Source organism: Ammospiza caudacuta, chromosome Z, assembly GCF_027887145.1.
Source record: "Ammospiza caudacuta isolate bAmmCau1 chromosome Z, bAmmCau1.pri, whole genome shotgun sequence".
In the NCBI taxonomy this organism is placed as follows: domain Eukaryota; kingdom Metazoa; phylum Chordata; class Aves; order Passeriformes; family Passerellidae; genus Ammospiza; species Ammospiza caudacuta.
The window spans coordinates 17,755,354-17,780,431 of record NC_080632.1 but is presented as its reverse complement, the minus strand read 5'-3'; positions in this window follow the sequence as shown (position 1 = coordinate 17,780,431).

Below are 25,078 nucleotides of genomic sequence, written 5' to 3'. Positions count from 1 at the left end.
TATGGATACAGTTAAGAAGCAGACATTATGGCAATGTGTTATATGTGACATTTCAGATAAACATAGCTTTGAATTAGGAGAGGTTGCTAATTGTGTATTGTCTTCCTTGAATTGATACAATTTATGTTTTTTACATTATAGGGCAAAAAGCAGACAATTTCATATCATTTTTTTTCTTATAAAAATAATATAGTTAATTTTCCCCTTATATTTTCCCTTACAAATTCTGCATTGTGACTCTTAGAATCTCTCTTTTATCCCGCTTTTTCACACTAAAACATGTTCATCACGCATCCATCTTTCTACCTCCTCTTCTTTTACCTGTCTTGCAGCTCTAGCCTCCAGTATCTCTTATTCTTCTTCACATATCCTTCACTCCCACCAACTGAGCTGCTGTTGAAGGCAGTGTTCATTTCTCTCCTATTTGGATTTTCCTGGAGGGAGAAGAAAAGTGTGTGAGGAAATGCATTTATTTCTCCTTTCTCTTGTCCCCTGGGAAGAATTACTATAAATCCTTTCTTTGCTTCCATATTGAAATAAAAGTTATCAATTTTAACATCCCTGCATCACAGAGAGGGGATTGTTCCAGACTACACAGTGACCCCTTCCACTTTTTGCCTGTCATGCTCTTGCTCTCAATTTTCAGTGCTCCACTCCCTGAAATTGGACCTAATGCAGCAAATGATAAAATACAACGGGAAAAATACAAAAATATTTGGATCCCTTCCATATCTCTTCTTAGACCAATTTCAGGGCAAAAAATTTCTGTCAGCAAATAGGACACCTTAAATGCCCTACTGCAGGTATAATCCCTTGAATAAAATCAAACATAGCTTTGTGGAAGGCAGAATCTTCCAAAGACCTCTTATAAGAGATGAGCAACCTTTACTCTGACAGGACCCAGAGACATTGGAAAGTAACTAATGCCTATATGATTATGTTCAAGCAAATGAGCATATGCCAATTAGAAGGCAGTCCTGCTGAATAACAAAAATGCTCCATAAATACAGAGCATAACCTTGGGTAGGAACACAAAAGCTTTTGTTAGAGAATTAATAATAAGGCAGATGGTCCTTTGGCTTAGAGAGGTAATTTGACACATAATAGCATTGCCTAAACTGGGTTTCACTGCAAATATTGGGTAAACTGACATATTTGTAGAAGAGCAGAAAGGAAAGTTTTTCTTCCTTCCGTGAAATTCCACCTTGTTAAATTCTGAGGATTCCTTTTTTTGTACTTTGCAGCACAGAGTGTTATTAGAACATCAATTCTGATTTCTCTGTTAAATCATATTCACCAGGTATCCCTGTAACATCAGCTGGAATTCAAACTATCTTCACATTAGCCTTTTAGGAATAAATTGTTGAAACAGAAAGACAAGAGAATTTACAAATTAAGGTTAATTAAGGTTATGTTCTTTCTTGTGCTAGACTTTTAGAGAATTTTCTGTAAGAAGGACAGCCGCCCTCTCTGCTGTACTCTGCTGCTTCCATGAGAGGGCTAGAACTTCACTACCTTTCACTTCATTGCCACCGTGATAACATCTTGTGTTCAACACGGATTTAGAAATCCACGTTCTGTATTTAAGACAGTTTGGCTGCCGTTTCTGTCTTACTCTAGTCTTGGTGAAACACATATTTAAAATAAACAAGTCTTTTCCGTAACCAGGCAATACATATTGCACTATCTCTCAAGCATCTGCTGAATAATTTTTTCAGATTTCATCTTTTTGTCTTATAATAGTATTTAATTTGGCAACAAAAAAATTAGATCCCTCTTACTTGAATTTTTATTCCTCAGCCTCTTTATGATTTTCACCCATTTATCTGAGTTGCACTTATTTCTCACCCTTGCCAACACAAATATCCTGATAATTTGCCAATTGTTTTTACTCTTCAAGTAAGGTCAGATAAGAATTACCCATAAGTCAAACTTTCTGACATTCCCCACATCTGATTATTTTACTCTCACTTGTGCTTCTGAGGGCACAACAAGTTTCAGAAATTGCACCATGCTTTCACTAGAATAGAGCAGCAGGCTAAGAGGGCAGCTACATGAAATTACAATCCAAACTACAAAAACGAAAGTAAATTTCAGGTTTAGGTTATCTATTCAAATATATTTTAAAAATATTGTTTCAGCAGTCAGTGCAAGGCTTTTAGGAGTAACATTTTAAGTTCATTAACATTTAATTTCTGCTAATAAGTTACTTTAGAGAATTCAGTTTAGAAAAGTCTGTCCCTTGGAAAAATTGTAATTTTTCAATTAAAAATATTGAGGGTGAGCAATTTTTCAGAACAGAAAAATTGGTCAGTAGAAAAAAATATCCAGGAGAAAGATACATTGAAATTAACAGAGTGATAAAAAAAATCATAATCATATGCAACAAAAAAAGCCAGTCTTCTACCCTCACAACCTGTTCTTCAAAGTTGATCAGTATTTGTTACTTCAGAGGGAAGCAGATTTCACATAACAGTTAAATTTTTAATTTGGAAATTTTACTGTAATGCCCAAAACCAAATACTTTATTATGTTACAAAGATCAAAGACAGCTCTAAAGTCACTCTTCTTTCCTTAAGTCAAGAATTTTTAACAGAGGAGGACACAAAGTCCCTTTATTTGAGTACAAGGCCCATTTTTTTTTTTTTATTTTAGCTATTAGAACTTAGTTTCTAACAAGCATCTCTTGAAAGATTATCTTGATTTTCCTTTCTTCCCGTTAAATTTTATTTTCTGTAACTGTTGACATAACACATAACATAATTTTAGGACAACATAGCACACTTGAATGTGTTTGTACTGTGGGCAGAACCACCACCTGCCATTTCCCACTATCTCTCACTCCATTGCCTATTTTCCCCTATTTTGCTGTATACAAGAATTTATTATGGCCTCTCTGAGGTCAAAAGCCTATAAAGTTAAACATTTGGTAAAAAAGAAACTAATCATATTGTTTGGATTTACCACCTCTTGTGTTCTACTATTAAAAAAATGCAAGCCAACAGCAACAAAAATTAAAAAAAAATAGTATAAAAGCAAAGTCCACATTTTGAACACAGTGATGCAGTAGTTTTTACATTTGTTCAAAATACTGTTGAACCAAAGGCTTAGGAGAGTTAAAAGTAAATAATTATACATCTGCACCTACTACGAAAACAACAAAATACTGAAAAAAAACCCCTCTAAAAGTGCAGAAAGCACAATCCCCATGTTTCAAAGGATGTGGCTGGAAAAAGTGTTTCTCAAAGGAGTGTCTGGTATTTCTGGCACTGTCAAGGAGATAATACCAGTGCAGGTAAATCAATGGTCTAATTCACTACAGCAATTTTTACATCTATAGCAGATTTTTTCATGTCTAAGCCAAGAGGTAATAAAAGGACAGTACATAAAACACAAAAAAAGCACAGAAAAATTATCAGGCATATCAGGAAAAAAATCACAACAGAATGGAAAGAACCCTGTGCTCATAGCATAAATCAAGGAGACCTGAAGTAAGGAGAGGGTGGGTGAGCAGAGAGAAGAAAATCAGATAGCTCGTTATTAAGTCAAAAGATTAATAAAAGCAGACTGTATTTTATCAAAGCTTCTCAGTTTATCAATCAATTTAAATGAGACTCTTTCCATTACAATGAGAACAGTCAGCCTAAAATTATGACCACTGATTGATGGATTGAAAGTGGATTAATTTTAGGGTCGTAAGAGAAGCATAAAATGACTACTCCTCTTTATGTTATTAATCTCTTGAAAAGCTGACAGATCTACCACAGTAAAATTTTAAAAAGCAAACAGATTTGGAACAAGATTTCTTTTTTGAAGGGTCAAAACATGTATGCTTCTAGAAAATACAGTTTAATGGTTTTTTTTCTTCCAGATTAACTCACTCACCAGTATGTATCACAAATTTCTCTGAACCACAATACCACTGGGTTGTGCACTTTATTCCATGCAAGTCAGTGACGTACACACTAGTCATGCTCTGACAAATAAGCAGATCTAAGCAGATCTAAGATAAACCTCCATTATTTGTTTCCTGATATTGATTTGCCTTAGGGAAAACAAAAAATTAATAATTAATAAAAGAAAAATTAGTAATATTACCTATTACTATGATAACCTGTATTTCTGAGCAAGATTGACTGATAGTTAATGTTATATCAGTGTTATGGAGACTGAAGATGAACTGAAACTCTGAAAATGAACATGACCTTACACAGAATTTCACACATCTACATACATGCATATACACATTTTGGACTGTCTGCATGGTGTCAAAATGTGAAACTGAGCATCAAACTTGGCATTCCAAGTTGGGACTTTGGGCTTCGATAAAAATGCTGGCTGCTTATTGACCATGTAATGGTCTTTTGACAGAAAGACCAAAATGCTTCAAGTGGCAGATTATGCTCAGAAGTCAGCTGCTCATGTGTTTCAGTAGACAGCAGGAAATCTTAGGAAAAATCACGGGTGAAAAAAAGAGAGTGCACTGATATTTTCAGGCATTTTTCAGTTTTAACTGTTCTCATTTACAGGGTAATTATGGCTGTTCACAGGGCACCAGAAAAATGACCGCACCTATACACTTTGCAAAAAAGGCATCATACTGTGACCAATCAAATGATCTGATCTGCCAAAAAATATTTCCTTTAGGTAAGTGCTGCTATGTATTCATGATATACAAAGTCTTTTCCACTCTAGAGTAGTCTTCAAATTCAGCCTTATTAGAGCTTTTTGAATATATACAAATAGGTAGCTTAAAAATACAACCTGTTATTTGTTTATAGATTTATTAAAGCATGATTTCTCTGCTTATTACTTTTTCAAATGCAATAGGAGAAATCAAAACCAAATACAACAGATGAAGCATAATAGATTAATTGTGTGATATTATGGTTAAATATGTTTTTCAAAGAATTTAATTTTAATTATAAGAAATGTGTCAAAATATTTAACTTTTAAAAATAATTTTTTCACCAAATGAAAGCAAAAAAACCTAGCTGTATTTAGACTGCTTTTATTTTCACTTTCAGAAAATATTCTGGGTAATTTGGTTTCTGAGATTGAATAATATAAAATAACCACATATATTTTACAGGTTAGAGATAGAAATACTTCTTGTACATCTTGTTTTTTTTTCAGGTACATATTTAAAATTGAAGTGTTTATTCAAGCCACTCACAAATAACCTTCAGGATGAACTCCTTTTGTCAGGGAAGTCCCTGTGGCTTGGCAAATTGTTCTGAGCAAGGTCAAAAACTTGCTGCTTGTATATCTCTAAGGATCTGACAAAATTAGGGTCTGATTAGGAAAATAAATGCCTTTAGAAACCAGACTAATACGTGACTCTTGACATCTCTAACTGTACTGTCAGGTCTCTCAATTTTATTCTGAGGACAATAAAATTCTCCTCGAGTTCTGACTGCAGAAGTACTTGTATTACAAATGTACTTTGTTTAATGTGCAATCTTATATTCCTCAATAATGAAAGCTAAATATAATACTAGTTACATTTTTATTCATCTTCTGGTTGTTTAAATTTGAAATATATATTATAAAAGGCTCCTAACCTCTGAGACACAACACACTGAATTTATGAGATGATGCTTCTGATCCTAAAGAGGCTAACATTTAAAACTTCACTAGCTGATTATATTGTAAATCTAAACCACACATAGGCAGTGTGATTGAAAATATTATTTCCCATTTCCCATTTATTAGTGAGTATTAAGGCTTCTGTCATATCTTCTTGGCTAACTCTGTTGTAAAATTACCTTTTACCAATCAGACAAGGATTAAGAATGGAGTACAGTGGCACACACCTACAGGAAGAAAAGAGTTACATTTGATGACAATATTAGTTTCATGTGTTGAAGGGTGCAGAAGGAGCAGCCAGTCACACTCACAAATTAACAGGAGGCAAAAGTTCAGCGCTACAAAGTCTGACAGAAATGTAGATCCATGGGTGCATTTTCAAAAAATTGGAAAATTTATACAATTAGCTTTTTTATCAAGGCTCCTTTCTTGATCAAGTTAGTCCTGCTAAGGTGGTCCTGGCTCTTGAGAGAGGAAAAAGCTCTTGCAGATATACGGTGACTTCTTACTCTACCGCTGATATAGTAGTAGAATTATGCTTATTTAGGACTCAGAGGCAAATCTCAGAGAGTAATTAGCTTTAATTGCTAACTTATGCTGGTAGTATTAAATTACCTCATTTTAAGTTCTGATCCATTGTTTTTCTAATTTTCCCCCAAGTATCTTGTCTGATAGTATTCATTTGGGAACCACAGATATGCTAAGAAAACATGAGAAAACAATGACATGTAGTCAAAACACTGGATTGTCTAACATCTCATTGAGAGTGCAAGATATTTTAAAACTCAGAAGTCGCAAAAAACAGCCTCCTATTGACTGTTTGGGCAAATTTCCCTATGGACATAGGGAAAAAAAAGTAGTCTGAAGAGATCAGTAGCCCTTACATACATCACTAATAAAATGCATAGTCCATGTCCTTTTCATGTTTTTCACCACCAGAATCTATTCATGCTATTCATGTTGGAGATGTTTCAGCGCAGTAATAACACATGGCAGAAATAATTAGAAATAAGTTGTTTCCTATTGGCATTCTTTGTTCTTATTCTTTTATCTAGTGGATGTCTTGCAACATAACACTGAAAGAAGGTTTTTATTTCCTTTTTCTCAATAGTAATCTGTACACGTTTGACATTCAGGTACACATGTAAATAAATATCATTTAACTGGTGGTGGAAGGGTGGTGTTTGATTTTTGCAACATTACTTTTAGGTGGTGTGTTTTAAACTTCCTTTTAAAAAATAAGCAAATATGCCTACCTAGATAACATTCTATTGTAACTGAGGGGAAACTGAATGAAAGAACCACACTGACTTTTCACAAGCAATAGACCACATGCTCCAGAGTTCATAATTTAACTGAGAAAAGATCAGAGCAAGATGAACAGAACCCAGATTCACAATCTGTGGCACAGGCTCTATTTGGGGGCCTGTCCCTAGTGGTGTCTCCCACCAACAGCGGGCCCAGTCTTGTTTAATTTACCCATCAATGACTTGGATGAAGGGCAGAGGCCTCCTCAGCAATTTCACTGACAACACAGAGCTGGGAGCAGTGGCCGATAGCCCAGAGGGCTGTGCAGCCCTTCAGAGGGACCTCAGCAGCCTGGAGAGATGGGCACAGAGGAACCGTCTGAAATTCAGCCAAGGCAAGTGCAGGGTCCTGCAGCTGGGGAGGAACAACCCCAGGCACCAGCACAGCCTGGGGGTGACCTGCTGGGAAGCAGCTCTGTGGAGAAGGAGCTGGGGGTCCCGGTGGACAGCAAGCTCTCGTGGTGACCAAGGCACGTGGCATCCTGAGCTAAATTCCAAAGAGCATTGCCTGCAGTCCAAGGACAGTGATCCTGCCCCTCTCCTTGGCCCTGGTGAGGCATATGTGGCAGACAGACAAGGAGCTCCTGAAACAGGTCCAATGTAGGGCACTGGAGACAAAAAGACCTAAGAGAATAAAAGATAAGTATTTATATTGGTGTAAAATATGTCCTGGAAATAAGATAAAAGATAAGATAGAAGCCAGACAGTCATCATAAATAGCTGACAGAGCATTTCAAGTTTCGGGAGAGGAGAAAAAAGCCACTGCTAAACAATAAATCTAATTCTGGTGGTTTGATGCTTCACATGTCTAAATAGCTCTCTTGGTCTCTTTGCTGATAATTATGTAAGAAACAACTGGGACATTATGTTTATTGTTATTTTTGCTCTATTCATAATCCATTGTAAAGGCAGCCTAAACAAATCAACATTCCCACTAAGTTAAGAGGAAAAATAGTACAAGGATTGATATTCAGAAAAATATTATATGCCTTCTTCTATGAAACTGCTTTGAAAATAAATTCATTCTAAGATCAGTGCCAATGAGTGAGGCAAATCTTACTTCAAACCATTATGTTCTGTTGATATAAATATGGTGACTAGCAGATGCTAGTCTGGGACAAGTGAAGGAAGGAGAACCTGAAAAACCTGATAGAAACAGGACAAATATTGTGACAAATCTGTCAAGTGCAGATACTATCACAATGAACTAAAGTACAATTAAATTAGAAATGGAAATGAGACACTATTTAAGCCAAATTGCAAGCGGAAGGGAAAAAGAGAAAACCTGGTATGATGCCAAATGCAGCTTTCAGTTTTAGGAGGAACATTAATCAGATTCAGTAAGGACAGGGTCAAATACATACAGCAGTTTCCAAAACTAGGAAAAGAATTTTATATACTAGTAAGTGTTAACATCACTTTCAACTATATCATTAGCTCTGTGGATACACATTATAGTCTTATGGCAAGAGAGTAACATTTCATTTAAGGTTGTACTGGAGTTTTCATTTTACCAGGTTAATGAATAATTATAGACTGAAATTATTTTAATATGTGTGTACGTACAAACATATATAAAATTACAGCTCATACTCATATTCATATGAAATTTTTTGAGGCATCTCTGCAAAATTATCTTTATTTGCATGTTCCATTGCACAAAATGGTATTGATTAATACAACTACAGCTAAAGTAGGGGGAGAGGGAAGGAAGATCAGAGAATGAAATTACAGCTGAAAAAATGGAAGTTAGAACAGGGCTACCACACTGTTATAAGATTGGAAACACTGCAAAGCAGCAACAGTCTGGGCAAACTGTGAGATAAAAACCACAAAGTGTTGTTATGGTTATTATTTTTATGGCAGAATGTAAAAGCTTCTCAAGGTAAGCAGAAGGGCATGAGAGCTGGGGAGAAGACCTGACAGTAGTGCTAAGACAGGGTGGAAAAAAAAATGTCCTCAATGAGCTGTAGGAGGAGTATTCAATTTCCTTCATTAAGTAGAATTTGTTACTTTTGCTCTGCTTACTCATCTATTCCAGACCAGATGAAGTACTTATCATAAAAGAAAACATGAACATTTGGGCTGGCTGAAGCAGAAAAATATCTCCATGATAAGGTTCTCCTAGAGCAAATTTTGCATCTTTTATACCATCTAAAACATAATGCAAACTCCAGACAGCAGTCTGTCGAATCACAACATCAGTAAATAGCTGGGCCAGGAATTCTTCCCGTTTTCTCTGCTTTGATTTGTAAAACTGTTTGGGAGCTACATACATCAGGGACCTGCACAAGGGACAATTCTTAGCCTCAAAAAACACAACCCTATACAACGCAACAAACACAAACAAAACAAAACCAAACAAAACAAAAACCAAACCAACAAGGAACAAAAACTAAACCCCCCACACACACATCCACCAAACAACTCCCTGTCAAACTAACTCATTTGAAAAACATTTCAGCAAGTTGCTGCATTTTCCTCCATTCCAGGGCCTCCTAGTGTTTCCCATGAAGGGTTGCTTGCACACATGGCTTTTTTCCTTTGAAGGCAACAAATACAGTCAAAATGTTTCTAGCATTTTAGTTTCAACCTGGACTCACACTTATAAAATACTTTAAAAATACACACTTGTCAGACTTCAAAAATAGAAATAGTACATATTCTTTCTAGCAAATCAAAGGAATACCTTTGTAATTACACAATCAGAAACAAGACTACAGAGAGAAATGAGAAAAAACAAAATATGTCCTCAGATTACCCCTAAAATTTCTAAGTACTTTCTTTGAGATACTTGAAAAAGGAAAGAGATATTAATTTTATAGAAGCCAATTAAATAGGATTCTGGTGTCCTTACAGCAAATCTGGCAGGAACCAGACATCCCAATTCATATCCTCTTCTCAATCAGCACCTCAAGACAAAATCCTTCTCTTTTCACCACTTTTAATTTCAAACTTTATTTCTGGTTCTTTCACTAGTGGACTGGTATTTAGTTAGCAGAAATTATTCGCAACATCTCTTCAATTCCCTCACTTCACAGTAAATGAATGCAGTGCAGGAAAACCACAGCCCTTCCCAGAGCTTTTCAAGATGGCCATCTTAGTTTGACTTTCTTTAATTGGGTTTCTCTTCTATTTCAAATAGCTTTCTTGCTTGTCCAAACATTTTAAATGCTGTCATAATGTTTTTGTAAGTGTTATGTCACAAAGAATACTGCCTGCATGTACAGCTTTAACAAAACTGCAGATTTTGTTTTGGACAGATGCCCTGAATATTTTATCTATACTTATGTTTTTAGAGTTGCATGCCATTTCAGTGGAGAGCATCCTCCACACACCCCCCAGCCCAGATGTGCAAACACAAACACACATATGCTGATGGAATTTTATGGCCCTATAGGGTCATGCTGTGGTGTTACTGAGCTTGCAAGGGTCCTCAGGGTGAAGAGAGAGGCGAGAATCTTGACCTCGTGTTCAGAAGGCTTGATTTATTATTTTATGATATATATACTACATTATAACTATTCTAAAAGAATAGAGGAAAAAGTTCTCAGAAGCTAGCTAAGCTAAGAATAGAAAAGGAATGAAATAACAAAGTTCTGTGTCTCAGCAGAGAGCGAGAGCCAGCTCTGCCGTGAGTGGTCAGTAAATCCAAACATCCACAGGAGACCAATCACAGATCACCTGTTGCATTCCACAGCAGCAGATAACCATGGTTTACATTTTGTTGCTGAGGCCACAGCTTCTCAGAAGGGGGAAAAATCCTAAAGAAAGGATTTTTCACAAAAGATGTCTGTGACACTGTGGAATAAAAGCTCTGGTTTTGCAGATACCCAAGGAAAAGCTTGTGACAAAAAAAACAAAGAACCTCTTTCTCAAATATGGCAGAACAGTGAAGAAAAAAAATTAGAGAGGAAGAGAGAAAGAAAATTGTGTTTGGAAGTTGTCAAGCTTCTGTAATACAAAAACAGCAGAAGAGTAAAGGGATATGACTGTTTTCTTTCCCATATGTAGGGAGCTATGCAGCTTAGGATGTTCACATGAGTCTGTAGGAATCTTCATATCTGTGCGTACATACAAATAGGCATGCAAATATATAATAAATGTAAGTTAGAAATCAGGAAGTTAGACAAAATATAAAATCATTTTCTGTAGTTTAGGTTTCTGTAATTTTTTTTTTCCTTAGGGTAAATTTCAAGAATTCATGGAGGCAAAACCTGCTTTGCAGTTTGCAAATACTTCTAGCTGCTACCTGTACTAGGAAATACAACATCTCTGTAGTGTAAGAAAACATCATTATCTTAACTGCCTGAATGCTGGGGGAAAAGTAATAGCATATGAAAACAACATGTGAACCACAGCTGCCCAATGAAGAATTTGTGAGCAGCTTTTTTGCAAGACTGGTGGGAATGTCAAAGGCATTGTTCAGCATAGAGCAACTTCATGTCACTTTTTCTGATCACTCCTTTATTGCAGGAAAAAACTAAACTGGGTAGTATGTGAACCCTTGATGAATGCAACATGGAACGAAATTTTATGTATCAAACCTACATGCAGAATGGTAAAATAAATTTAAAATTATAGTCAGTGCCATGAGGAGAACTAAGACAATTTCTAAAAGGAGAACAATCTAAAATAAATTCTTTTTTATCCTTAAAGTCCTTTTTCTATTTTTAAGGAGGCTATTTTTTTCTTACTGATGTAAGAATGCAATGGTTGATAAGCCATTGCATCCAAACACTTAGTTATCACTTCAGTAGTTCATTTTCTAAAAAAACATCCATTTTCTCAGTGTAATGCCATTTCCCAGTAATTTTTTTTTTCTGCTTGTTGAAAAGAAAAAAGTACAGAACTGTCGTGGGTTGACAGCCTTTATCCCAATATCGTGTGTTGTGTCTGGCAGCTGTGCCTTTTCTCTCTTCCCCCACCCCGGCCGTCTTGCTGCGGCGGGGCGGGGAAGAGAGGGGGGAGTGTTTGACCAGGCCTCTTTGGCTTTTTGCTTTTGCTGCTTGGCTTGGCTAGCCGCTTTGCTTGCTTGCTTTCTGCTTTTTGCGCTGTTTTTTTTTCTTTTCTCTTGTTCCCTCTTTCTTACCCTTCCCTGAAGATACTGGACCGGCTCCGGACCAGACCTGAGAGCTCCAGGACACCCGAAGCTTGCAAAGAAGAGCGGCGCCCTCTCAACACAGTCTGTTTTGGTTTTCTTTTCTTTTCTTGTGTTGGGGAGTGTTCTTTTGTTACTTGTAAATAAATAGGTTTTGTTTTCCACTTTGCTCCTCCGAGAAATTCCTTCCCGAACCCGGTATTGGGGGAGGGGTGGTTGGAGGTTTGTTTTGTTTTGGGGGGCTCCCTTTTGGAGATTTCCCCTAATTTGTCCTAAACCAGGACAAGAACTATTGATGGGCATTCTTCTGTGTATTGCAAAAAACCCAAACCATTCTTTCTCTAGATTAATACTCATTTTAGAAAGTTGATTCATATGCCATGCTGACAAAATCCTATCTTCCTGTAGTATGATAACAACATGTGATAAAACAATTTCTCCATAAATCTCCAGGTGCTTCACAGAACACCAGGAACTGGAGACATGCTGAAGAGAATTACATAAGGTCATGAGGTCATAGTGAAAAATTCAGAAAGAAAAGTTGGATCACCTGTACTCCAAGTGTAAGGTCAGTCTATATGTTTACCTCCTCTTCCCAAGTAACTGTTCCCATCATTTAGTCAGGGTGTAAGAGATGAAAAAGATTCCCATGTAACCAGAGATGTCCATCTCTTCCATACAGCAGGAATAACCTGACCCAAGATAGGGAGTAGCAATTTTTCATTAATTTTGTCATTGTAGTCACTCCAGTACAGGTTCTTCATAGCAATATAGTGCTATCAAGAGAACCATAATGAAAGAATTAAGTTGGCAACACAGAGACACTCAAAATGTGTCATAAGCTATAAAACCATACCTGAAAAAGATAGTTGTTATGACATCTACTTTCTCCACTGCACGTAACAGGAAGAGTTACCTGCCCCTTACACATCCAAGAAGGAATTAACAGAGCAGTAAAACTTAAGGTATAGGTAAAACAGTTATGAGCCCATACAGCTTCTTATTCCCAGGAAATATTTATATAGAAAAAACAACCAACCTGGTAGCAATTACCTACTGAAAATTAAGGAGCAAATTTACTTTTTTTGAACAAGTCTCCCAAATACTGCCAGGACAGAGAAACAGAGCTAGGGATGTCTCAGCACTGATCCCATTTGGGCAAAAGTGCTAAGTCAAAGATGTTGTATAGAATTCAACTTTATTTAACACTCTTGATATTCTCTTACCATATGTTCAGAGAAAATATCACATTTTCAGTTAGTAAATATTCTGTATTTGAGAAGCGCATGCAAAAAGATTCTGCAGTTTAGTTCAGTGGACAAAAAGATTATATTCTCTTGCCTTTTTGTTGTCAGAATTGTATAAGTAAAATTACATTCTATTGACAAAAGTTTTATGGAACTTAGTTGTAGAATACTTTGTAAAATGAATATATAAATAAAGCATTCATACAAGAAGAGGAGTGGCAGTTACTGAAAGCCACTTTTGCAAGCAAGATACTTTACCTAATGGATGATTTCCACTAAACTCACTAACTCCCTTGATTCAGAATATATTTTTGGTAAGAAGCAGTCTTTGTAATGGTTAAGAAGAAAGTAAATTTAAGCCTGGCCATGGCAATACAATTTTAGGCTTTGGCAATGAAATTTCAAAGTATAGTCAAGCTTCCATTTTTAAGTTCAAATATGTGTAGGGAGGAGGGTGGAAATAGGAAATTTCAGTTATTTCCATCTCAAACCAAAGGAAAAGCTTTGGCTCTAGCTCCTTGCAAATGCCGTTGTAGCACATATCAGGTACACAAGTAGCTGGACCCAGGCATCTGAAACTTCTGTCTTTAATTTTTAAGGTTATTCAGTGACACTATATTGGCACCCTATTCTAAAGCCCACCAGTTTAATCCTCTGTGGTAGAATTTACTATTATGCCAAATACATTTCCACTATTACTTTCAGTGCTGGTGCAAGTCTGTTCCACTTTGCCACTTAGTAAGTTTTACACACAAAATTCAAGGTACAGAAAAAATTAAAAATTAGTAATATTTCTTTGAAATGGAGCCTCAGTTCTGTAGCATCCCCTCAGACTTCTGAAATAATAGATATTTTGCCTGATTGAAAAGTGCCAAATGAAGGCCTTGCAAAATTAACATGAATAATCTCTCTAGGTGTGTTCCACAGGTGTTTTTGTAGACACAGTGTGAGGTTCTAACTAAAGAGGATAGAAGAAAACTGGGGGAAGGAAAGGAAAATGAAACATCTCTTTAAAAGCCTCCATATAAACAGAAAATGGTTGCAGCTTCTGGTAGAAAATCTGTAGCCAGGTAACATTTTTGATCATAAGCTGCTATGTTCATTGTGACCACCTGAAACACTGTGACACACATATTGACCAAAGCAATTTTTGTGTGACTCCGGTGGTCCCCTCCTAGAACCATCCCAGACTAACTCTGTTTACCCTAAGCAGCCATGCCAGTTTGATAGCCACATGTTGTGACATATGCTCACATTCTTTATTATACGTGATATCAGAATCCATTTTAAAAGCAGGAAATTTAGCCTTTTCCTCTGGTAAAACCAACACAATGTTCTATCTTGGTGCACTTTTAGGCGTTTGTTACTAGATCAAATTCTTTGGAAATCATATATATGCATAAGTTTGGCCAATGGCTCCCTGTGTATGAAACTTTGAATTTGTAACATTCATGAATAGAATGGACTCAGGAAACTGTTTAAATTAAATATGGCAATTAGATATAATATTTACAAGAACAGACATGCATTGCACGTTTTCCGCAACTACATGGCCAAAAAAAGAAGTGTGTATATGTATGTGTATACACGTGGTTTTATATTCATACAACATTATGTCGTCAAGTTAGAATTCAAAAGAATAAAAAAATGAAATTATTAATATGTACCAAGTAATACTACATCTGAGATTTTTCAATGTTTTTCTCTCACAGTGTACATATATATACACAATGCAGGTGGTTCATATTTTCATGGAAAAGAGTTGCTCAACCTTCATGAGTTAATTGAAACCTTCTCTTTACACCTTTTCTCTCTTCCAGAGATATTGTACCTATTGTCTAAATTACTCCCTAGTCTCATCTGACTGTTATGAGGTTATTATTCAGTGAAGATCTGCAGTGAAGCCCAAAGGGTGCACACTGTTGAGGAGGGACAGATCGGGAGGGCACAGTGGTGGAGTTGTTCTCTGTTCCGGGCAACACTTGATAAGTGTCGAGGTCTGTTGTGGAGTGGATTATGAGCAAGTCAAGAGCTTATGGAGCAGGATAAAAGGGCAAACTAGTTAAGGGTGACTCCTGTCATGCTTCCTCCAGGAGGAGGAAGTAGACAAAATCATCTAGAAGCTGCTTGAAGCAGTCTCAAAGTCAGAGGCACTAGGTCTTTTAGGTGACTTTAACTAGCCAGACTTCTGGAGAGGCAATGCAGGGAAGCACAAGCATTTCAGGGGGTTCCTGGAAATCCTGGGTCACAACTTCCTGCTGCAGGTCGTAGAGGATCCCACAAAGAAGGATTTGCTGCTCAGCCTCATACAGAACAATAGGGAAGGCCTTGCTGCAGATATGAAGGTTGGGAGCAGCTTGGCTGTAGCCACCATGACTTTGTAGAGTTCAGTTTTAGGTGAAGACAAAGCAGGAGGACAGAAATTAAGATTGTAACAGGTATCTTCTTGGAAGAACTCCATGGAAACAAGCCCTACAGAGAAGGGTAGTCCAAGGGTAGTACAAGAAAGCTGAGTTATATATAAGGATCACTTCCTTCAGGCTCAAAAACAATGCATCCCAATGAGCAAAATATCAGGAAAAGCAGGCAAGAGAACTGCATGGATGAAGAAGGAGTCAGACCTAAGAATGAAAAGGATGGGAGATGGAAAGAGAGCCAGGCCTTTGCAGGACTCTTAAGAGCTTGTCAGATTAAGTAGAAAGAATTCCAGGCCATCTAGAATTAAATCTGGATACAGGTGTCCAGAAGAATAAGATGTGCTTCTTAAATACACCAACTACAAAAGCAAAATGAAGGATAATGTGGGCCCTTTAGCAAATGGAGAGGGGACTGGGCTAGCTGAAGATGCAGAAAGGCAGAGTTACAGAACACCACCTTTGCACTGGCCTTCACTGACAAGACTTTCTCTCAACTGGGTTGCAAAAAATTAAAGACAACACAGATACATTAAACAGTTCTGGTAAAATAATACTATTTTTGTGATAGCTTCAGACACCCTTGAGCTGACTGAATGATCTTTCAAAGAAGTTTTACTTTATAGTATCCCTGATATGCTTTGGTGACACAAAGGCTATGCTTAGCCTTATGTTGTTTTGGGGTTTTTTGTGAGAAGTAAATATAAGGCTTGTGTAAATTACAAATACATACGCACTTTCTAAAAACAGTTATGATTTTGTTACTGACATAAAAAGTGGAGATTAGAAATAACTTAGCAAACTTCAAGAAATAAGTGACCACTGTTGGTAACTAGATAAACAGACAGAAAAATAAATGAAAGACCAAAAGGATCAATGCTTTAAAGAGACTGCATAAAAGATTAAAGTGAGGAAAGAAATTAAAAGGATTGAGAATACTGTAATTAAAATGAATTAAAAATAAAACATAAGGTGAATGATGAATAATAAATTATTTTATAAACATAAAAATTTAGAAGTTGGCAAGGGACACTGTGGATTCCTTGTGGGAAGGTGAAAAAATGAAATATCAGAAAATGTAAATATTGCTGGAAAATGAAATGCTAGAATGAGAGAAAAATTGTCAGGGTGAAATGAACAACAACTAAAAATAGAGCTAATGAGAGTACCAAAAAACCCAACAAAACATGAAATCAAGAGAGGTATTGTATTAGATTATGTAATATTTAGAATAGGACAGGATAGGATAGAATAGAATAGAACAGAACACAAATATTTGGTAAAACTGAAAATGCAACCTGCTTCAGCAACCATGAGAGAGATCATCCCAAAAATTCAAAACAAAGACTAAGCAGGAAAAAAATCTCTCTAAACTGCTCAAGACAGAAATTCCTGACTTTGTGTTTATTTACTCCCATAAAAGGTAATGTCCTATTCCATAGGTATGAAGGGATCAGCAGTGATTTAAATAATACATGTAGTCATATTAAAGATGATTCAAAGGACATAAAACAAGAAATCAGGAGATTGAATTTGATTGGTTTAAACTGGAGCAACTGACCTTCTGCTACTTTTTTCTAATTTATTTAAAGTCTGAAGTCCTTCCTGATATTTTAAGAATTTAGGTTTAAGAATCTGCGTTGTTCCTCTGATTTTCTGCATTCATGAAACTTAATATCTCACCTTCAAATTTAAAAATTAAAATAAAAATAATAGAAATCATGACCAAAGGTTCTCTGTTGTTTCTAACCTCCCACAATGCCTACTGCATGATGAGGATTTCTATTTTGATGGGAGTTGACAAGAAACACCAACCAAGCATTGTTTCAGACAGCTGATCTGTGATTAGCTGAAGGAGTCTTACAAATTTTTTTCTATCATTTGGAGTATAGATTGTCTCCCTCAGATGTATGCAGATCTTCATATAGTTCCTTCACCTGAAACACCTTAATTAACTGTTCTGATGCCACTAATCAAATTTGCATTATTACTGCAACCTTCTGATTGGGAGTCCTTAGTTCTGGCCCTCATAAGAGCCTTAGTGAACAGTATTTTCAGAAATAAGATTTGTTCTATCACCAGAACCTTCAGTAGTGACACAGCCAATTGTTTCTTCTGTAGTTTTTGTTGAGTATTGAACCTACCTCTTACTTTGAAAAGCGGGTATGAAGTAATCTCAAGGACACCATGTTACTGATTTTACTTTCAGGTACATCTAGAATTGTTGTAGTTATAGAAAACTACAGACATAGTAAACCACAAGAGAGACAAACATTTTGCATTTTGGCAGCAAAATTGAACCACTATTTTGAAACCAGGTGACCTAGTTTCTTATTAGTCAACATATTATTCTAGGAAATAAACAAAGAGAGGTGACTGCCTAGAAGAAATTAATGTTGCACTATTTATTGTACCATTTATCACTATAGAAGAGGCATCAATTCTGTAATTCTTACAGGTGTATTTTGAGCTCTCTTGAGAGGTGTTTTCTTCCTTTCACTAACAGGAGAATAAGCATAGGAAGTAATCGTCTTATACGGATCTCATAGCTTTTTAGCACTAATATATGAAAAGATAAGGTTTTATAACAGTGCATGGTCACATTTTGACTTCTAGCATAGTAAACTTCCACAAACCTGTAAATGACCTTCTTACACTCACTGACATCTATTGTAGTCCCATGTAAATTGTGTGCAGATATTTAGCATTTTTCTCTTAAAATAATTGAATCTGGATGTAAAAACTGCACTATTGCTGTCCATTGGATGGATTACCAGCAGTCTGAGCAGGTTACAAGTCTTTTTCATTTTATGCTATTACTTTTCAACTGCAAAACTTGATGATAAGTATCTCACCTCATGGAATAATAAAAGAGATTTAAATCAATCAATCAATCAATCAATCAATCTACCTACCTACCTATCAAGCTAGAGTCACAGTACTTGAGCTAAATTGCCCCACCTCATTTTAAAAGTAAAACAGTTGGCATTTTCAGAAAATTCAAAACAAGTCTGGAGAAAATTTTTCAAATATTTTTACTTTCCTTAAACATTTCATTTCCAAGATTCAGTTATAAATTCTACCCAACTTTCAAAGAAGTGGAAAAGGTTGAAGATTACAACACAAGCAGAGAGGGAAAAAAATATCTTTGCTAATTAAGAGTCTCATGCAATCTCTTAATGCAATTAATTAATTAACGAAATTAATCAATTAGTTTGATTAGGAAGTGTAACAGTCTTCTGTATGTGTCCACTACTTTAGAGAGATTCCTTTTTAAAAGCTAGGAAAACATTACATGAGCAGTATCCCACTACATTATCCCATCCCCAAAGTTATATAGTGATAGATCTGTTCAACCAGAGAGCAGCTGAAAAAATAATTTCTTTCAGAAGGAAATGAGACTTCTCACAAGGTGCATCAGATTTCACAGCCATCTAGGAATTTTTAAAAAACCTGAATTGTATGATTTATTCAGCATGTTGGGGGATAAAGAGCAGGGGCTGAAGAAGATTTTTAAAGTACTTGTACAACACATTGTTTCAAAATTGTGGTCTCCTAGAGGAACTGACTCAGATAACTGCTCATATTGTGGAAAAAATACAATTAAATAATTATTAATTAATTATCTCAGTGCTGAAGATATGTGCTGTAGTAGCACAGCCTTTTCTTTTTGAGACTATAATGTATTAAGCGAATTTCAATTTAGAATTTAAAAGGTTTATTTTCTTTAAAAAAATCCCTTCATTTCCAGGTTTAAATTAGACTCTTTTGTCACACCATACATTCTTTTTTTGTCGTTTTGTTTTTAGTTGGTTGGGGTTTTTTTGGTTGTTTTTTTTTTTTTTTTGTGTGTGTTAAAATGGAATTTTAACCTAAATCAGACCAGGGTTTTAAACTATTTACATTAATTCAGGTCCAATCATTGTTTGCAGTGGCAAAGAAATTTTACAGTACACCAGTGTGCCACTGTACGTAAGGTGGTGTAATAACTTAGTTCCCTACTTTTTGGAAGGCCATATCACCTACAGGAGGTTCTTTGTTGGGGTTTTTTAATGCCTTGTGATTGGGAAAGCCCAGTGCAAATGTCTTTCTGTCAGTGTTTAGTCCATATATATTTTATATGTCTCTACCCATGTTTTAATCTGGGATGACAGGTTGAAAACTCAGGTGTTTGAAGGGCAAGAGAAGGAACATTTCTGTTGCGGAGACAGTCAGAAGTGTGACGAACACAGAGCCTCCAAGGCTCATGGGCTCAAGAACCTTCATACTTCACATATCCTCTTCTAGAGTTCTTCACATTGAGGAGAACAAAGAGTTCAAGAAAATTTGTTTCCTTTTTCAAGAACATAAGGTACTTTCACTTAGCTGTAAATTTGCCTCTTCTTATAATACTGACTTTCACTACAGTTTTCTGCCATTGCGTTTCCCATGAAAATATCTTTCACTTCCCTTATCTGCTCCTCTTCCAAGAGTGTTACAGCACTTCAGTCTTCATGTTTATTGTAACATGAAGTATTTTAGCAATGGAATGGAATGCTCAGAAATGCTACAAGTGAAGCTGACTGTGATATTTTATACTGGTCCTGTTGTGAGACATTTCTTGCTGCACACTTTGGTGGAATTACTCAAAGAATCAGCTTGAAAGAGCAATGATGTAAGCTAGGAATTAAACTAGAGGGCTGCATTTATATCTGAGAGGAGTAGAAATTATAGATATGCTCAGTGAAATACAGAGAGTCAAAGTCATTGTCTTCTAATGTTTTGAAGATTTGTGATAATATACTCTTAGTAAAGACAGAGTAAGAAGATGCCCTGGCAAATGTTGGGTTTAGAAGCTTTTGACTTTAAGTTATTCTGAGCTTAGTGTAATACTGCAGGGATTTTATCCTTTATTTTTCTTTGTGAATAGATGCCAAAATACAGGTGTAATCCAGGAAGCCAGGAACAGAAGACCTTGTCTCAGTCCATTCATAGGCTTCTTCCAGTTGCTGCCCACCCCTGCTCACCCTGAAATTTCTAATTTTTTTCAGACAAAGGAGAGGTGAACACCAGCAATGTCTGCTATGGTTTCTCTGTCTGACCTGTGCTATGGCCTTTGAGATAGTAACTCTTCAAAATTATCAATTCCACCTGGTGTGATTACTCAGTTTCTGATTTTAATACTAAATTTAAAGCCTATCACATTCATACTCTGGTATTTCTATTCTGCTTTTGAATGGATCTAAAGTTTCTAATGAAAAAATAATTACCTATTTAATTAAAATCCAATCACAGTGTTCAGGAAGGAACTATGACAGGTGGTAAGGGAGCAGATATGTTTCTACAAGAAAATTCAACCTTCATTTCTCCAGCTTATAAAACCAAATTATTTAACCTTACAGTTCCTTTTCTAAAAGCTTATATATATTATTTCATAACCAGATACATACCAAATTGAGTTACTCCAAATTTTCATAGATAACATAGAAATACAGAGTTTGAAGGAATCCAAAAAATACATACTTCTGTTCTGAGACAGAATTAGACATGACTAAAATAATCTCTCACAATCAGTTCTGCCATCTGAGTCATTTTCTCTTTAAGAATGCCTCATATTTGCTTTTCCTTTCTGGGCTTTAAAAATAAATAAATAAGTGAAGAGAGACAGAAACCATAGGAAGAAAAATATTTTCCAATTTATGATAGAGAATGGAGAGAAGACAATAGATATTTGATGTGAATATTCCCTGCCTATTTTCCTTTCCCTAAAAAACCCAGACTGTGTGAAATCTAAATTACATACATGAGAAGAATTCTCTAGAGAGTCAATCAGCTATAAAAATCTTTGGAATTTAAAAGAAATACAGCTAGAATAGCATAAATGGCTTACATAGCAAATGTACCATTTTCTCTTAAAACTGTCCATGTATAGTTATTCTTTATATCCACCTAATCAAATATAGTAGAATCCATTTTAAAAGCTTATTTATGGAAGAGAGGTGGATATTTAAAGAAGGATAACTACAGGAAAATCAATCAATGTTATTAATACATTTTTGAAGGAATATTTGGCTGAAAAAGGTACATCTTTAGAGGAAAAAACTCAGGATATTATTTAAAATGTAGGTACTATTCTTTAACAATAATGAAACAGAAGGAAAAAAAAGCATAAATATAGGCCTTGCTTCAGAAGACTGCAATGTAAGTTAAGCTACATCTAGTGATATTATATGGAAGGAAAAAGAGAGGGAAGAAATCTATAAAACTGCTGAAATACAGAACATTTGATTTGTATATATATATATATATATATGTATGGGGATATATATACACATCTACATATACACATGTGCATAAAAATTAAACATACAGATAACATAAAGGCTGGAGAAGAATCCACTTACTTTAAAAGAGAGGACTATACAGCAGAACATACTAGAATTTACAGCTGGGGTAACTTCAAGCAAAAATTTACTTTGTTAAATGAATCTTTAAAGAAGCTCCGTCTGAACCACCATTTTTGTTAGAGCCACTGCAAGTTGTGTAGAACAGCTGCATGCAGACTTTCTTTGTAATTTAGAATTTTTTACTTACTCTTGCTTCTATTTTCTCAGCCATTCTGTAGATTCTCAGTGTGAAAAAGCAAAATCCAAGGCACCGCGTCCTTCATCCATCCCTACTCTTTACCTGCAAATCCCCTCTCCTAGCTGACTGCTGGCAACCTCACCACAACTGGCAACAACCACAGGTGCAAGGGCAATTCCAGGTCCTGGCCACATCAGAGAGGCACTGGGCTCAACAGGTGTTCCTAATATTCTCCAGTCCCCAGGTGGAAATGCATATCCTAGTTTTCCTTGCTGAAAATAAAGTGTGTTTCAAATTAAAGGTCAGTGAATTAGGTTAGCACAATGAGCAGAACAGTAATAAATGCTAAGTTATGTCAGAGTTGTCCAAGTCACTGGCTAATTACTGGACATTCTGCTCTTCCGAGCTCCACATTTAACAAAGTGTTAATGAGGTTTAGTACCTCACTGTGGACAAAACTAATTACAAAAGACAATTCCATGCATGGACATCACTGATGTTACCCCCCCCCCCCGCACAGAATTTAGATGAGAACTGCCATTTTTCTCAGCCTTCTCAAATGCAGGGTAATAAATGAACAAAAGGGTTTAGCTCCACTTTACAGGAATTGTGTTATTTTGTGGCTTTTTCTTCAAGGGTAATAGAGAGAGATAATCACAGAATGGCTAACCAAGTACTTTAGAACTATGGCGATGCTTAAGTATTGGAGGACAAAATGATTAGGAAGGAATACAATTGTGTAAAAAGCTAAACAAGGGGGTAACACCTGTCACTTTAGTAAAACAACATTAAAGAAGTACAGTGCGAATTTTTACATTTCAGTGAGATCATCTTCTGTGACTCAGATGCTGCAAAGAATAAAATCTTTCCACAAACATGCTTAATGAAGTAACCAAAGCATAAAACATTGTAATAATCATAATGGGAGGGTTAGCAGGCCATAATCATGAAGATGCTACTTTTCTTTCTGCCTCCTTCTTAAAAAAACATGTTAGATACCATCATCTTTATTTCCATTATCCAGCTGTAGTATAAATGGAGGGAGAAGCTGAAGGGCAAAGAGTATATACAGAGGTATTCTAATCTTTACCAGAAATTAGAATTTGGATCAGAGGGTTGGGTTGGTTTGTTATATGCACAAAAACCTAATCTAAAATTAAGATATACCAACACCCATATAGAACTGACAACATTGCTTTGCTTCTACCCCATTCATGACTGATCAATAAAAGGTAAGGTGTTCCATTATAAACAGACCATGTATGTAGGTACTGTACAGTGTGTGGCTGTAAATGCTGATTATTACAGTTTTCCATTTCTTTGATGCTGAAAGAATATATGCATACCATTAATTTCCATTTAAACAATCAGCATCACATTCAAGGATTAGAACAGATGTAATTATTTAAATTGGCAACTGACAGGTAAGAATTTTAACCGCAACAAAAATGGCCACCAAAATTTGTTTAAACACAGTCAGGAATCCAATGCAAAAGTTAAATAATATCCCATTTATACTTTGCAACACCTCGAAGCCTTAGCAGGTACATAGTCTCAAAAGCTAACCTTAATGTTTAAGAACTTTAGAATAATTTTTAAAAGAGGCTGAACCAAACATGAGAACAAAGATGCCACTGTGCATAATGTCCCACCAGTGGTGACTTTCCCTGTGAATCAACACTATTTAAGTCCTTTATATTTCCAAGCATTATCTCAAACTCTTACCAGATATCTGCCAGTAGATGATACAATAGAGCAAATGGAGTGTTATCCTTACTGATGCAGCCTTACAGATACCTAAAGAAAGCGAGTCATGTGTTTACCACCAGCTTTCACTTCTGTATGAACTTGGGGCTCTGGCTCAGAGAGCACATTCAGGGTAATTTGCTTTTGAGTAAGAAAATGTTGTACCTACTACTCAAGCAGAGACAGCCAAATAGTTGACCCTGCTGCTAAAATAATACAGTAGTAAATGACATTTATAAATGAGATGATCTCAAGCTACTTCTAAATTCTAGACTGAGCAACTATGTAAGTCATTGAACACCTTCATCCTCATATTCAGCTGTGTTTTGCAGAGGACAGGTAAACCCTAAGCCAGTACCAAAAGAGCATTTGGTTCTATTCATCACTTAAGTCTTTTGTCTATAACATTTGACTTACATAAGGCAGCCTTGAACTGGGATATCATTTACATGCTGGACATATTGCACTGTCTTGAACTTATTCAGTTGCAACAGGAAGGGAGACATGATGCAATGTTGTGATGTCAGGCCTTTTTAAGGCTGCTGGGAGTAGTAACAAAACAGTATTTGGAGGAACCAGTTATGCTGTACTGCTGAAAGAGTACACGAACCAAGAACTGAATGGGCATTAGATACTAAATAATTATTCATTATCTTCAAAGTGATCCTGCCACAAGTATTTTGGGCATGACTTATTTATATTTTCATTGCCTCAGATAAGCTTGATTTTGTATTTATGGGAATTCAGTTCCCAGAGAATCGAACAAAGGACGTTGTTAAAATAAACAAGCAAGAAAATGTTCAATTCACTCAAACCAGATTCTTAATAGTAGAACAATGAAATCTAAACAAGATTTAGTCCACAAAACTGTCCCTTTCCCTACGGTTGCTAGAGGCTTCCAGTTCTCAAATAGTAATGAAAGGTGAGTTCTCTAAAAGTGCCAATCATTCATGAAAACATATAAACCCATAAATATTCAGGGTACTCAAGTGCTGCTGTCAGCAGTTTCTTTCAAACTATCTACTGAGCAGGATGATGCATGTGGAGAGTTAAGGGTTGTAGTGCTGTGCAGGTGCCAACCCCCTAAGACTGGGGTATATAAGTGAAATA